The sequence below is a fragment of the Acomys minous genome (assembly GCF_964271855.1).
Source record: "Acomys minous genome assembly, chromosome: 2".
In the NCBI taxonomy this organism is placed as follows: domain Eukaryota; kingdom Metazoa; phylum Chordata; class Mammalia; order Rodentia; family Muridae; genus Acomys; species Acomys minous.
Window position 1 is genome coordinate 43,852,496 of NC_140484.1, and position 14,462 is coordinate 43,866,957.

The following is a 14,462-nucleotide window of genomic DNA, read 5'->3' on the forward strand; positions in this document are numbered from 1 at the left end:
TGCTTGAGGCTAAATTAAAAGGTAACACACTAATTTCATTGGCAGAGGATATTTAAGACAGCCTAATGTTGATTCTGTTGCATGGTTATTAACAATCACCATGGTACAAGTCTATGATTTAAAAAAAAGCAGTGCAGAAAAAAAAAAAAAAAGAAAACATGTAGTTTGGGGGAGTAAAAAGACACCTCCAAGATTAATGTTTTACAACTAAGGTTTTCACTGAAAGAAAGGCTGCAATTCTTAAGGAGGTTAGCACCATTAAGAAGGGGCCAAATCTGCACTGGAATAAAGTGGAGGCTTTCTGGGAAGGCGTAGGAGTCGTGTCATGCTAGAGGAAGCTGATCACCTGGGGGTGAGCTTTGAAGTGTCAAAAGCTGTATGACCTTTCCAGGTAGCCTTCTTTGTCTTCTATTTGTGATTCCAGATGTGATCTCTCAACTACTGTTTCCACTGCCTGGTGCCTCTGCTTCTTCATAGTGGACTCTAGCCCTCTGGACTGTCAGCTGAAAACAAACTCTTCCTCCTATGAACTGCCTTAGTCATGGTGTTTTATTATAGCAATCGACAGATAACCAAGATACTACACCTGAGTTTAGTTTGCAATCTTGAAAATGAAACAATGTTTAGTCTATAAAAAAGTCTCTGTACACCTCTCTCTCTCTCTCTCTCTCTCTCTCTCTCTCTCTCTCTCTCTCTCTCTCTCTCTCACACACACACACACACAGACACACTCCTAATCTAACCCTCTGTTAATTTCTATAAAGATTCTGGCTGTCAGCTATTACTGATTCTCCTTACATTGCTGCTATATGTAAATAATCACACATGCCTGAATTCTCTTTCCCCATTTGATTTTGAAATCTCTATTCCCCTTCATTGAAGTTTTTAAAAACCAAGTGGTGGAATAACTCCTCAAACTATTAAGAGGCAAGAGTCTGGTCTTTTCTATATGGCTAGTCCTAAGAAAAGAGGGGAAAAATCAGTCTTGATTTTCTATTATGGGTTCTTTTTATAGCTACGGAGACAAAATTTCAGCTGAAGCTTGTCTTCATTTTGAACTAGTGCTACAGACACACAGGAGATTGGCAGCAATATTTCATTCATTTGTTTAAATATCTTTCATATTTTTCTGTTTTCCTGTGTTTAGCATATACCTTCACATCATACTTAACAATTTAATCATGTTTTCAGTTGTTGGGACTATGCTATATCTATGGATTTCATTATTAATGCTATAAAAAGCTTTGTGAAAAGATGAATCCATTGTTCCTATTGATATTTAAAACAGATTTATGGCGTTCAAATATAGCACTAGATGTTGAAATTTTAATTCCATTTGAATGTATTATTTAAACACTATTTCAACATTAAATCTTGCTTTTTGAATTTTGTATTATCTTGTATTCCATTACATCCTTCAGTGTTTTGGTAGTGACTGGTGTGTATATAAAATATTTTTTTAATCCTTTATAGTAATTAGACAATAGTTCCCACTTATCCACAGTTTAGCTTTCTATACATTTTGTTGCTATTGGTCAACTGTAGTCTAAAAATGTTAAGTGGAAAAGTATAGAGATAAGCAATCAAGGAGTTTTAAATACCTCATATCGTGTTAAAGTTATTTTATCTTATTTATTGTGATCACTTTGCAAATTAAACCTTATTAGGTAAATATTATAGGATAACGTGTTAGATACCAGATGCCTGCAATTCTGGGCCAGCTTGGCGTGGACACTGTGGAATGATAACCAGGGTAAGGAGGAACTATTGTGTTTAAAACTTGGAAAATCTAAAAGCAGCTTTCATTGGAGGGAGAGTGCAAACTGAAGAGAGAGCCCTGTCTGTATTCAAATAATCTAGTTTCTGTTCTCATCTTTAGGGTGCAGTGGCAACATTTCAACACAGGTGTCTCAGAAGCAACAGTCATGTATTCAACCCCAAGTTCCCACAAAATGAGCATTTAGCCAAAAATAGATTTAAAAATTAGTCAGAGATCACTAACAAGGACATGACCCAGTGAGAGGAAAGCTGAGACTGAAATATGTGATAAAAGAGAGAAGCTCTTACCTTCTTAGCTAGTGGTGTGTGTGTGTGTGCACATGCATATGCATGCATGTATGTATATGTGCATGTATTTATGTACATGTATGTGTCCTGAGTATGCTATCCCATAAAGATAGATGAACATGCTTATGTCTTCTTAGAATATCAGAATGTATTTATAGAATAACAATAAATTTGCAAGGTTTAGTGGTTTTAATGGCAGCAATGTATCATACAAATCTGCCTACGTTAGCTTGGACAAGGCAAATGCAGGTTCTTATCCCAATCTTAATTGCTAATATTAACTCACATATCACATAGCATGCAGTAACCCACCTTGCTCCATTTGTGTGACAGATAAATACAGGTTAAAGAGACTGCATCATCATCTCAGAGGTTTCAGAGTGGGCTCAGAGAAGAGTTATATAGATAAAGATAAAGATAAGGCTGCAGATCAGTGCTGGGAGAACTGCTGTTGGAATCAAGTTTGAGAGCTAAGCAGCCCAATTCATCTGCCAGATGCAAGATGAAAGGTCAAACAGGGTCAGGAGCGAAAAATCAGAGCAGGAGTAGAAAGTGCGGGCAGGTGAATGAACTGGTTGATGGGCAGGTAATCAAGTAGGCCGCGTCAGCAGTGGGGGCCTGAGCTCAGTCAGGGGTCCTCGGCCCTTGATTCTAGGTCGGTGTGGGCCATGCCATCTCAGTGTTGAGTTTCCACCACTTTATGGGGTCTGGGTGAAGGAGTTCCACCCTTTTTAGATTTGGGCCTGGTTTCCATGAGTTTATTTTAATCTGCCCAAGCACACACACAATGTGTTGATTCTTTCCAATAAACTTGTAGGGCGGCTCCCTTTCTACTCCCAGGGATAAGTCATTTATCAGTCTGTGCTAAATGGTTGAAGCTTGCCAGACAGTGCAATCCCTCAGTCCACACAGGTGTTGCAATCACACTTCTCCCTCAGGATGGAAAAGAAAGTTGCTTTTTCTAATGGAAGGCAAGGTGCAGCCCGACAAAACCACAAGTTTATGCCATGTGGAGTAAGAGGAGAACCGATCCTGATCTCAGCAGTCACACGCCTTGTGCTTGTGTGCACAGTGCGCATGCGTCTATGCTCTGCACACTTTCCGCGCTTTGCTAGTTGGTTGTAGAACAGTGGGCTTTGCAAAGAGGAGATGGTAGGATTTGATTTTAAATATGGAGTACAGGGAAAGACAATGGAAGGAAGGTGATTTAAATATTACTCAGATTATGATAGATTTTTGTGATTTCTTAGATTCAGGGATCATTTTCTTGTTTCTTGTTTTTTGTTTCCATCATTCTTGGTTTTTTACTACTATCTTTAAAAAAGCATTTTGGTTAGAGAATCACTAAGTGTAACTCAGGGAGAGGACATCAGGCACACATTCCAGGTTAGCAGTGTGTCTGTAGCTGTGTTTGTACATTCATAACTTATGTAGAGCTGGTCAGACCATTATAGAACCATCAGCTGTGATGATGGAGTGGAACTGTTGAAGCCTCTGAACTTTCAGGAAGCAAGACTGAGGGTTTCTGATGTGAGAAATGACAGTGCAGCCTAGATTGCTTAGAGAGGACAGGTGTATCTCAGCTGTCAATTGCAGATGTGATTTGATGCTAAGAAGGAATGCATCCTATAAATGGCCTCTTATTATCAGGAGATCTTAGCAGACACATCACTTTGTGATGGCGACAGATGTCACATTGGCTCTAAGAAAAGGTGTGATGCAAACGGTGCTTCTTGGGGGAAAATCCAGATGTCTAATAAGAAGCCTCTTTTTGTCTGCCTCAAGCCCTCTTGCCAAGTCTGCTCACAACAACTAGATTCACCTTCATAATATCTTAATGTGCAAAACCTGGACAATGTGTGAAACTTTTTGCTTTCTTGAGATATTGGCATTTTGTTGGTGTTGTGATTTTTCCTCCAGGCTTATAAAGAAATGGCTATCCAATCTAGATAGAGGGGTACAGGCAGAACTAGTCAACCCGGACAGAGGGGAAAAAGCCGAACTCTTGGACCACTTCATCACCACAATGCCCCACTCCCCTAGATGGGAAACTTCAGGAAAGCTGCACCACTTAAAGGTCCTGGCCTCTAGTTAGCCTTCTATCTCTTTCTCTAGCATCTCAAGAACCATGCACAACTATGGCAGGATTACACAGTGGACCCGAATGGAGTGGTGACAAAAATTTCATGGTACCCTTGACATTTTAATGTACCCCTATGAGTCAACACTAAGAGTTTCATTACCATTACTACAGATCTGGCTATCAGCCAGGTGGATGGCTTATTTCCTTGCCTTGGTACAGCAATCAGAAACTGAAATATTGAACTAAAGAAACAAGATGCCCAAATTGAGAAAAAAATTAAAAGATGACTTCTTTGTGTTCTTGAAAGTATACTACATCAAAACAAAAACAACCCAATGGAAACCACAAATAATTTGATAAATAGAATTGATATTTGTTATTTTTTTCACTTCAAGCATTTCAACATAGCATTTTCACTTCCAGATATGGTGCAAAAAGCATATGTGAGCTTTAAAAATTTAAAGATGATGTATTTGTGATAGACATTTGCATGTTTTTGATTTAATTAAGCTTTTCATATTCACCTTAAAGAAATCTTATCCCTGAGAAGGAAGAGCTGAAGAAAAGTCTACCTTTTATCCATGTGTGCTAGTCCAACCTGAGTTACCTTCTGTCTTATGTCAGAATTAGAGACTTCATTCTGGGTTTAATCTAATACTATTTCTGACTTGATAGTTATTTGAATTTGTTTGTTTCCCCAACGGTTCACATGCTAGGGCCTGATCTCTAGTGGGGTCTATTGGGAGATGGTGTGGTGGAGTCTTTAAGAAGTAGAGCCTTTCAGAGGTGATGAGGATCCTGAAAGGGCTAACTGATGCTTTTTTAGAGTGAGTGAATGTATTTGTTGTTGCTGTGATAAAACGCCATGACTAAAGGCAATTAAAGAAGAGATTATTTCGGCTTACAGTTCTGGAGGGATACTAGGACAGGATAGTGGAGCAGAGGCATGGCAACAAGTGATAGAAATGACAACAGGAACAGGAAGCCCAGAGCTCACATCTTTTACCCTAAACATGAAGCCAACAGAGCAAAGCGGAAAGAGAGGGCATTTACTCTCAAAGACCCAGCCCCGCCCCTCAGCGCTATACTTCTCCGACAATGGATTGTTGCTGTAAAGAATCTTGGTGGTTTTTTTTTTTTTTTGAAGAATATGGAAGACTTTAGAACCCTGGCCTAGAATGATGGCTGAAAGCTGCAAGCAGAGCTTAACAGGCTGGCCTAGGTCCGAATAGGAGCTTGGAACGCAGCTGTTTTGGGAGCAATGAGGACTTGTCCAGATCAAGCAGTTTCAGAGGAGAACGGTATTAGAACAGGATTGAAGGGCATTCCTTTTTGACAACTACTCTGCCTATGTTCTGCTCTGATCCTAAGAACTCGAGTGAAGTGAAATTAAAAACTAATGAACTTAGTCTTTCTTTGGTGAAGCATAATATTGAATCTGTGGCACCGCTGTTAGTAAGGACTTTGACACAGGTCTACAATGAAAAGAAGCAAGTGGAGCGGAAAGAGATACAAAATGTACAACTTAAAGAGCAAAAGAACACCACTAAATTTACTCTTGTAGCTGAGCTTGTTCTGAAGGAGATAAGAGTAGCACCATCAAGGGGTGGATGATGGGCGGGGGGCTCTTGCTTTGCACTAGAGGAAAGGGAAGGGTGCTCTTTGGAAAAGACCCAGCCTAGCTCCCATCTTGTCAAAGGAAAAGTCTGAATGAGCTTTCTTTTCTGAAAACAGAGCTGAGAAAAAAAAAACAAACCTGCTGTTAATGCAGTTCATGGGGCATGGAGCATGCTCAAGCCCAGCTTGGCAGTGTTGTCCACAGGTGGTGCTTGCTTTAGAAGCATGAAGGATACAAGCAGAAAGGGTCACAGATTCATCCTTCACAGTTTCAGAGATCTGCTGAAGCTAGGAGGTATGTGGCAGGCGAGTCCCAGCATGGAGGCCTGAAAGACCAGTGGGGTGAGTCTGGATTGTGTTGGAGATGCTGTGATGTTAAAGAAGCCAGAGCTTCGGGACAGCTGCCACATAGAACAGAATATAGGGATTGCCACCAGCCTGAGAGGGAAGAAGCAGAGGAGGGTTGTATGCGGCAAATCTGGAAGGGCAAAGTCAACCCTTGCATACCTATGAATGCAAATACAGGATTTGGTGTTTGTCCTGTGGGGCTTCCGTCTTGATTGGGTCACTTGTCTGTCTCCCTATTGCCTCATCCTCCCTTCTGGAATTACAGTGTGCATTCTGTGCCATTGCATGTCACAAGGATGTGGTTTGACTTTTGTGTTTACCAGGGTTACAGTAAAGAGATTGCCTTGACTCTCAGAAGATACTTTAAACTTTGAAGCAGTGTTGAGATTTTGAAAGACTACGGGGGCTTTAAAATTTGAATTAAATGCATTCTGCTTTATGATATGGGGATAGACTTTGGGAGCCTGGGAAGGAAATCTGGTGGTTTGAATGAGAAATATTCCCCCAGAGTCTTGGGCATTTGAGACACCTCCTGGTTCCCAGTTGATGTTGTTTGCGAGGTTTAAGTAGTACAGGCTTCCTGGAAGAAGTACAGCAGGGGCAGGGACAGGCTTTGAGATGAAAATGCCTAGCCTAATTCTGGATTGCTCTCGGCTTCTGGCTTGAGGTTCAAGATGCGGACTGTCACCATTCAGTTCATGTTACCGTGCCTGCCATTTGTGCCACGCTTTCCTGAAATGATAAATTCATATCCTATTAAGCCACAAGTCAAAAAAAAATCTTTCTTATAGAAGTTGCCTTGGTTATAGTGTTTTATGACAACAACTGAAAAGCAGCTAATACAGTCAGTGTGAGGTAGTTCTTCCCTTCTGCACTTACCTTTCCATGGATCTTCCTCCATTTTGTTGTGACGCAGCCAAGCAGGTTCTTATTGTTGGCAAACGGAGTCTGCCAATAGTGGGCTGTCAACCTCCAAAAACTGTGAGGTAAATAAACCTCTTGTTACAGCAATAGAAAACAAATATACAGAGGATAATTTTGAACACACACACACACACACACACACACACACACACATATTGTTACAAGTTTTATACTGAATCATACCTTAAATTATATATGTTCACACACACACACACACACACACACACACACATATATTCAGTGTAAAATTTGAAATAAAGGAAGTTTGCTTTCCTTGAATATTGATAATTTAGGCATATATAAATTGCTAGAATAACAGAATGCATAAATTAGAAAACATGATTGTGTGTGAGTAAACCCAAGTTCAGTATCTGAGGTCAAATAGAGGTGAAAAAGAAGTGACACCTCAGTTTTCTGATGGAGTTTAGGTGAAGAAGAATTCTGTTGCTTTGATGCTATGACTTTAGGTTAAGAACTAAACCCAAATGCACTATGTCTAAAGCAGCAATGATAAACCATGCTATGGCATTACATAAGTCACCTAATAACATGCATATGTTATGGGTTTTCTCCAAGTCTCTAGGTGGTATTGGTTCTCAGTCCTCAGCAGTGGGTTCAGCCTCGGTTACAGCGGCCTAGAACTCCATACGCCTTCAGACTGCTAGGGTGGGCCAATACTCATTTGAAGAAGTGCAGTTCTTCTTGGTTATCTCTGAGCAGCCAGATGGAATAGCCCACTTTCCCATATTTTCTGATTTCTTTCTGTTTCATTTGGATGATACCCTACAGCAGAGGAAGTAGAGTGTGGGCTGTGAACCAGAAGTGTGCAAGATGATTCATGGCATCATGCATTGACCAATCGGCGATAGGAAATCCGGGGGAAAAAAAGGAAGATAAATCATACGCCTCCATTTCTCCCTCTCATGAACAGGCTGTTCCTCAGTAGCGTCTCTCTGTATGTCATGTCTAGAGAAATGCTGCCAGCCTGGGCTGAATTCATTTGCACAGCAGACCTTATACTTGCCTTATAACCCATGGTGACACACGACCAACATAAAAATGTGTTGTCTTATACCTCTTCTCAGCTGTCTATCAAACCTTTTCTTGCTTTTTCCAAACCATAGGATTGCACCTCTCAAAAAAGCATAATTTATTTGTTGCATTATGTTCATTCATTTAGAGAACCTGTATAAAAATACTGGTTTGCACATAAAGCTTGGTATGTAAATATTAATGTTCTTCTTTGTTAATATTTTTAGTCTACCATTTGCAAATGTTAAGATAAAGTCTTAGTTCCTCTATCACTTGTCTTTTCTTCTTCCTGAAACATTTTACATCACAAGACAGATTTTCTTGTTTTATTTATATTTGATCCTGAAAAAGAACTGATTGTTTTGCATACACTTTGGCTTCTAAAAATCTTGATTTGGTCTTAATTCAGGATTGAGTGAAAATCTTTCATGAAAGCTTTAGCGCAAACAAACAAAACAAAACAAAAACAAACAAACAAACAAAAAACCTTCGTAGACAGGAAATTTATGACATACCTTATTTGGTTAAGGTTTACTTATTCTGGGGCACTTGGGCATTCCTAGGGCCACCATTTAGGTTGAAAAGAGCATATAGGTTCACACTCAATAATAATGACTTATTCTTTATAACATATGTGTATATGTTTACACACTCATATATACACACACTAAAGTGAACAGGTGAATATGGAGTCTTACAAACTCTAGATTTTGTGCAGTAAAGTGTCAATCTTGGGAAAGAGAAAATATCTATAGATGAAAGTTTTATCTCCCATAGCCAGAGACTGATAGACACTGTTATTTGGTATATCCCATGTCTATTTCTCAAAAGAATAATTTATATTTTACACATTCAGATTCTTGTCTCATCTTAAAAGCCACAGACACACTCAATTCCACCAGTAGGTAACTAGCTTGAGTTTGTGTTATTTTTAGATTGGCAAAAACAAGGATTGTTAACACAGGCTCCAAGGAGTTGAAACTTAAGATTTATTTGTGCAACTGTCTCTGAATTTTCCTGTAAAATCTTTATTCCTTCATCTCCAATAATCTCTGCAATCATTTCAAATATGAACCTGTTCCTCATCTTATTTGAAGGAATTCAGTCTTCTTTGGATCTTTATACTTTATAGTCTCTCTAGTCTTGTATTATTGACAAATAACTTTTGTATTTTGCATAACTGAACTTTTTCGGGTAGAGGCCAAATCTCATGATTCTTTTTTATTAGCTTCTTAAATAGCATTTAGCTCCTGACATGGCTTTAACTGTCTTTTTTTTTTTTCATTGAATTTTTCCTTTCCGTCTCACTTAATTATTTTGCTGTGTCCCAATCACTATGCCGAGTATTCTGTAATTCAGATCAATTCTCTCTCCTTGGACCAGCAAATATCAATATGAATATTTCCTAAATTATACAAAAAGCAATATTCACACAAAAATGCTTCAGCTTTGGATTGCCTGTTGGATTGAAGAGATCTATATGAACTTTAATATTTGTGCCCCAATCATGTTTTCGCAGTTGTGATTATCAAGTTTCCTTTGTTCTTATTATTGAGGCAATCTTTGCTGTTCTTCTCGGGTGTTTCTCCAGTTTCAGACCCTCCCTAGTGGCCTTTGTGTTCTAAGTTACTTAGATCTGTCTCTGTGCATTACCATTTGTGTGATTTGGGGGAAAGATGTAGGCATCAGGGTTCTGCCACATTTTGGGCACAGGGGTCCCGCTCAAACTAAGGCACCAGCCAAGGACAATACAGGCGGTAAACCTTAAACCCCTACCCAGATCTAGACAATGTACAGAACACTCTCCACAGTAGAGTGGAGAGTGGGATATTACTTTCTCACATACTCTGGTGCCTCACCTTTGACCATGTCCCCTGGAGGGGGAGACCTGGTGGCACTCAGAGGAAGGACAGCAAGTTACCAAGAAGAGACTTGATACCCTATGAGCATATACAGGGGGAGGTAATCCCCCTCAGGAACAGTCATAGAGGAGGGGAATAAGGGGAAAATGGGAGGGAGGGAAGAATGGGAGGATACAAGGGATGGGATAACCATTGAGATGTAACAAGAATAAATTAATAAAGGAGAAAAAAAAAGAAATGCAAAAAAAAAAAAGAAAATTCATTGTGAGAGTGAGTATGTGTTTTGTATCTCTTTCCGCTCCACTTGCTTCTTTTCATTGTAGACCTGTGTCAAAGCCTTATTAATAGCTGTGTCACAGATTCAATATTATGCTATCTTGAAATTTTCCTCACCAAAGAAAGACTGAGTTCATTAGTTTTTAACTTCACTTCACTCGAGTTCTTAGGATCAGAGCAGAACATAGGCAGAGTAATTGTCAAAAAGGAATGCCCTTCAATCCTGTTCTAATACTGTTCTCCTCTGAAACCGCTTGATCTGGACAAGTCCTCATTGCTCCCAAAACAGCTGCGTTCCAAGCTCCTATTCGGACCTAGGCCAGACTGTTAAGCTCTGCTTGCAGCTTTCAGCCATCATTCTAGGCCAGGGTTCTAAAGTCTTCCACATTCTTCAGAAAAACTAAGATTCTTTACAGCAAGGGGTGGGGCTGGGTCTTTTTTTTTTAATTAATTTATTCATATTACATCTCAGTTGTTAGCCCATCCCTTGTATCCTCCCATTCCTCCCTTCCTCCCACTTCCCCCCTACTCCCCTCCCCTATGTCTGTGACTGAGGGGGACCTCCTCCCCCTGTATATGCTCATAGGGTATCAAGTCTCTCCTTGGTGACCTATTATCCTTCCTCTGAGTGCCACCAGGCGTCTCCATCCAAGGGACATGGTCAAATATGGGGCACCAGAGTTTGTGTGAAAGTCAGATCTCCTTCTCCACTTAATGGTGGAGAATGTCCTGTCCATCGGCTAGTCTGGGTAGGGGTTCGAAATTTACTGCCTATACTTTCCTTGGCTGTTGCCATAGTTTGCAGAGGATCCCAGGGCCCAGACCCACCTGTGGTTTTCCAGGGCCCACTGGATCCTTCTATTTCCTCATTCTCCCAGGCTTCTCACACCTAAAGTCTCAATAGGGTGTCCTCCCCTCTGACCCACTTTCCTGGTAGGTACAGTTTTTCATGGGGACGTACACCTTGGACTAGGGTCTCGATATAAGTGAGTATATACCATTTAGCTCTTTTTGCTTCTGTGTGAACTCACTCATTATGATAATTTCTAGTTCAATCCATTATAACAATTGTTATTTATGAGATAAAAGTATGCCGTTTATAATTAAATAGAGGATGCTACCTACTATTGAGAGTAGTTCTTTCCAAATAAAAATTTCTGATAAAAGTATGCAATTTATAATTAAATAGAGGATGCTACCTACTATTGAGAGTAGTTCTTTCCAAATAAAAATTTCTGCAGTGATGTACTTTTCTAAATCTGCAGCATCGTAGAGAGTAGCCACTAGCCACTATAGCTGACACTCTCAGTTGGTTAATGCAATTGAGGACCCGGACTTTTAGTGTAATTTAAGATATTCAAGATGTCCTTTGGCATGAGTAGCTAGTGGATGGTATGTTCAGTGGTGTAGATATTATCATTGGTAGAAGCTCTTCAGATATGTTTTATAAATAGATCAAATGTCCTTGGCTAATTGCTATGGGAAAGAAGGGTGGTACCCTGAAGTGTATTACAACCCCGTCCCTGGCCCCATTGAGGATTCATGGTGTGCACAGCAATGCTTATGGCACCAAATGCTACCATCTAACAAGCAAATCACACCTGCCTATCCTGAGTTTACTCAGAATTTTCTGATCGTATTTGCCCATGGACTCAGCTCCACCACCCCATTCTTGAGCATCTGTGGATAGCTTGAGACTATATTCTCAACTTTGAAAGTCTTCCAGAATAATTCTTCATATTAAAAGATTGCGTTATAGCTCAGTACAACTTGTTTTCTCCTGTATTTCAGGGGAAGCATCAAGATGACTTAAACAGGGATAAACGGAGCCTTCTCTAAGCTTTTTGAGATGTGATTTACTCCAAAGAGATAGATCATGACATTTTTCTCCTGAGCCCGACACTACTACATCTGTGAAGAAATTATTCTCTCTGGAGGTAGCACATGCTTTCTGGGTATAGGTATGGCTGGGATGCTGGTTTCAGGACCTCTCACCCCTACGGCCTGGAAACATGGCAGTGCTCCCTTCTGAGGGCTGGTTAATAGCAGTCAACAACTATGCAACCTCTGGGGTTTCCATTGCCATCAGCTTATCCCCCTAACAATAACATGGGAAGGAATATGATAACATTCAGTTGTCTTTGCCCCTTCCTATTAATAGACAAGGTGGTGATGCTCTAGATGAAATTGGTCTGAAGGCTGAGAGCAGCTCTGCTATTGGAGCATTTGCTTTAAATTATGAAATTCACAGAGGCTTGTGGCAGAGGCGGCCAGTTCTGCTGCGAAAGGCGCTCGCTTGTCTGTGTCTTACGTTCTGTTAAATATTTCTTATTTCCTCAGAATACACCACAAGGACCATTTGACTGTCCCCTCTGGCTTCTGCATCTTGCTTCCAGCATGAACAGACAGGTAATAACCGTTCAGCTGGGCCATTACCTCTTCTAAAGACTATTATCAAAATGGTCATTATACATAATGGAGATGATTACAGGCAGCCTGAGAGATTTTCTAGATACATCTCTACAGTAATAGGTGGCCTTTTTTAGCCTTATATATCTGTAGGGATAATACTAGGGCGCAGAATACATGACAAATGGTGATTTTTAGCAAAACTCTGTCAGCTTTTAATGCACTAATTGGATTGTGGATTTAAAATGACATTTATGCAAAAATTTTAAATTTTAACTCTTGAAAAATGTCCTGCACAGCAGTAGCATTCCAAGAACAGGAGCAAAAATATATACAATGCATTATCCATGTTTAACTGTGAGGTTGCATATGCAAGGGTACTGGCATTAATAAGTCCTTGGAAAGCAAACTCTTTTATAATGAAGTAACAGGTCTGTAGTGAGTGGATCAATAAGTATTTATAAACCTTGGGCTCCATGCCAGACCCTGGAGATGCGGTGGTTAGAAAGAGCAAAGGAAGGGTTAGGAGCTTAAAGTCTAATGGCTTGACATTTAAAAAAAAAAAGACAAATATAAAACTTTCTAGTTCTGAGACAATAGTGCCTTCCTGTATAGCTGCTACTTATCCCTAACAATTTGAAGTCATAGTTGCTATCCTTGGTGAACATACAAGTCCTGCAGTATTGCACACAACTGCTTGCCTTTCTGAAAGTCTTTCATCTTTAAAATGATAGCTCTATATACTGGTAATAATATTTAAGAATTTTATGTTTGTATATGAGTGTATATCTATGTACACATGTGCAAGTACTGCATGGAGTCCAGAAAAGTCTGTCCAATTACCTGGAGCTAGAGTGACAGGTGGTGGTGAGGTGCTTAATATGGGTGCTGGGAGGTGAATTCCATCCTCCGCAAGAGCAAGTAACAGTTCTTCAGCCCATCATTTTTTTATTGGAAAGATTATTGACCCTCCCCCCCCCACAGTAAGGTTTTGGAGAATAAGATTTAGTAAGACCCAGTCATTTTAATAGGGTGTTAACATGATATTCTTTTGTATCTCAGTCTTGGTGGGAGACACAAGAAAAAAAAGCAAGAGATGGCTAATAATCTGTCATTCCAAAGAGAGGTAATGGATGCTAGATCACACATGTGGGATTTGAAGGTGATATAAAAACATCTGGTTATATAAACTACCACCCGATAGGTGTTGCAGTGGGGCTTCATTGCAGAGATGCATTCGTGCCCAGAAATGCAAAGATCTTCATCATGCTAAGGTACACAGTGGCAGGATTTTATCAGGGAATGCAAACTCAGTGTATTCAGGGAATATACCTGGACCAGCCTTGCCAGGTAGCCCTCAGCTCATTTGTCTCATGTCTCCCAGGATACCAAGTTGGCTGGCCTGTCTGGATAGAACATTCTCAGCAGAGCTCTGTGCTACCAATCTTGAGGTAATCTTAATGTCAGAGGGAGGACTAGAGTCACAGACAGAAGAATCCCCAAAGGCGTTAGCCTCTCAGCAAGAAGATAATATAATGAATTGTCTGCTCTAGAAGGTTCTCAGGGCTCAGCAAGAGAAGTAAATCAAGAGAAGGATGGTGTCCCTTCACATCTGTCACTATCTCCTTCTTATTTCTGAGAAACCTGACACACACCCATTTGAAATAGCATCCTCTCAAGGCTTAGACTCACGGATCACCTAAAGGATCGGAGGTAGATTTATTGAGTGGCCCCAACATATGTACTCAATCACTTTGGCCAGAATAATGTTCCCCTTGGTCATGGAAAGCCAAAAGACTTAATATTTTCTCTTTGAATAAGCCCTGCACTATCTCTCGCATGCT

At 40.1% G+C, this 14,462-nt stretch overlaps 1 long non-coding RNA gene across 3 annotated transcripts in view; it reads left to right on the forward strand.

Annotated features, from left to right (window-relative positions):
- Positions 1 to 14,462, forward strand: part of LOC311587523 — a 237,511-nt gene that overhangs the window by 125,765 nt on the left and 97,284 nt on the right. For 2 of the 3 annotated variants that reach the window (XR_014775892.1, XR_014775893.1), the window contains one exon: positions 12,550 to 12,621. The exons of the other annotated variant lie outside the window; for it this stretch is intronic. This is a non-coding gene — a long non-coding RNA (uncharacterized lncRNA). Of the gene's footprint in view, positions 1 to 12,549; positions 12,622 to 14,462 lie in introns of those variants that run through there. 3 annotated transcript variants of the gene reach the window in all.